The sequence below is a fragment of the Charadrius vociferus genome, unplaced genomic scaffold, assembly GCF_000708025.1.
Source record: "Charadrius vociferus isolate BGI_N301 unplaced genomic scaffold, ASM70802v2 scaffold332, whole genome shotgun sequence".
NCBI lineage: Eukaryota > Metazoa > Chordata > Aves > Charadriiformes > Charadriidae > Charadrius > Charadrius vociferus.
The window spans coordinates 3,954,602-3,957,130 of record NW_009647418.1 but is presented as its reverse complement, the minus strand read 5'-3'; positions in this window follow the sequence as shown (position 1 = coordinate 3,957,130).

Sequence of the window (2,529 nt, the reverse complement as noted above, 5' to 3'; positions counted from 1 at the left end):
CTTGGGATTTGTGAAAGCTCCAGAGGAGCCCTGGGACCAAATCCATCGTCTGCCAAACCCCCGGCGGGGGGAAACAGCCCTGGGGCTCCCGTTGCTCTCCAGCCATCCTCACCCCGCGCGGGGACTGGGGCCACCCCGCTGCCCACCCTGGCAGAGGTCTGGGGTGTTTCCTTTCCATCACCTGCCTTCTCTGGCTGCCTGGAGAAGGGCAAATGTTAAAACCAAGAAAAAAAAAAAAGGGGAGGGGGGCAAAATAAGCAGACAATTCAACTAAATAGTCCATTAAATACAGCTTTGAAATGTCAAGCGGAATGTCATCACGCTCTCTGGGCTCAGCGACTAAAAAATAATAATAAAGAGGAGATTTTTGCATTAAAAATGTATAGATGGGCAGTATGGGAAGAGGAGCCTGTAAAGGCTCCATCCCAGCAGGGGACTGGTGGGGGCTGCAGCGCACACGGGGTCTGGCTGACCTTGTGGTGGTGAGGGGCAGTGGTCCGTCCCCGGGGGTGACACCAGGGTGGGAATGGTAGGTGGCGAGTGGCATTTCTTGTGGGTTTCTCCCCATTAGCTGAGCGAGTCCCAGGAGCTTTGGGGCTCTCTGGCTGAGGGGGTTGGGGTGGGATGGGATGGGATGGGATGGGATGGGATGCGATGGGGTGGGATGGGATGGAGGGATGCTGGAGGGAATCAAGAGGAATTTTCTCACCTCGAGTCCTGCAACCCCCCTTTGAGCTATCGGGGATGCTGCACAGAAGTAGCGTTGGTCTCCACATGTTTCTCCCACCCTTTGAAATGCTCTTCCAGCAGCACCTCACTGCTAAGCCGTGCTACCCTTGTGCTCCCCACCCGCTCACTGGCACCCCAAAGGACACAAACTGCGGGCAAACCCACCCGTGTGCTCAAACACTACAGAGGTGTAACACCAGCATGTGCAAAATGAAGCAGAGAAACGGCTGCGGTTTATTCTTTCTTAAAAGTTCAAGTTGACAGCAGGTGACATCCAAAAGGTGATCAATGCGATGGGGTGGGATAGGGTGGGATGTGATGTGATGCAATGTGATGGGATGCAGTGGGGTGGGATGCAGTGAGGTGGGATAGGATGGGATGGGATGCGATGTGATGCGATGGGGTGGGCTGCAATGGGGTGAGATGTAGTGGGATGGAATGCAGTGGGATGGGATGAGATGCGATGTGATGGGATGCGATGCAATGGGATGGGATTCAGTGGGGTGGGGTGGGATGGGATGGGACACGGTGGGATGCAATGCAGTGGGATGTGGTAGGATGGAGTGCAGTGGGATGGGGTGGGACAGGATGCAATGGGGTGGATGTAATGAGGTGGGATGTGGTAGGAAGGAATGCAGTGGGATGGGATGGGGTGGGATGGGATGCGATGCAATGGGGTGGGATGTGGTGGGATGGGATGAGATGCAGTGGGGTGGAATGGGATGGGATGGACGTGGGGCTCTGGGCTCCTCCACTTTTCTGCGGCTTTGCCTTTGGAAAGGTGATGACATGAAAACCGCTGGTCCGTAAAGGCAGCGGTCAGGACGGCTCATTACCCAGGAACATTAACAGTCAGCGCTGTGAGAGCCAGTTCTGCTGATACTGTTACTTCCACCGGATCATCAACTTTAATTCATCCTTTCGACGACCAATGTTTTGCCGGGGCAAGGCCTCCTTCCAGCTCAAACTAATTCACCAGCTTTGCGCTAAAACCTTATTTATTCTGGCTGCTTATCGTCCCCTGGAGCTGGGCAAGGGGGGAGGCGATGGGGCTGTGATTTAAACGCCCGGCCGGGGACTTTGCAGCGATGGGAGCAGCAGCAATGGCAGGAAGGAACAGGAGGAAAAGCCCAGGGAGAAACAATAGGTATCAACACAAAACACCACTGGGATTTCAAAGCGGGGCTGGCGGGGAGGGAGATGCTGAGGGGGACCTTTGAGCTGAAAGTCCTTGAGAACATGAGGGTCCAGCCTGGACGGGCAGAGCCGCGTCCTTCCTGCAAGGAGAAGGTCGGGTGCAATGCCCCGTGCCGGGGTTCGCACAGATCTCGCCCCTCTTGCCATGGCTCGCTCTGGCGTGCTGGGGTGTTGCTAATTGCCTTGGGTGGCTCTCGGCTTTAAACCCACCGCGGCTGTGCACAGGGGAGTGGTTGAACCCATTTACCGCGGGGCTAAGTGGCTGGCGGAGACCGGCTTCTGATCATGGCAAACGATGCTGTTAGTTATCACAATTAACATTTTAAAGCACGCAGGGCACCGATTTAATCAGAGAAATAACCGTGTGAGAGCCCGGACACCTCGCGCATATTTATGGCTTTAATTATTCATAACAACGTTGCCGTGGGCTTTATTGTAGGGTTCTTCACGTGCACCTACTGATGCTGCCTCGCCTCGGACGCTTGTACCGAGTGTGTGGCACGGGATTTCTTACTGGGTTGTCCCAAAAGCTGTTGGGATGACGGCAGGACCCCAACTTTACCAGCTCGCTGGCGGGGGGGCCCCCCGCCCCGCACAGCCCCC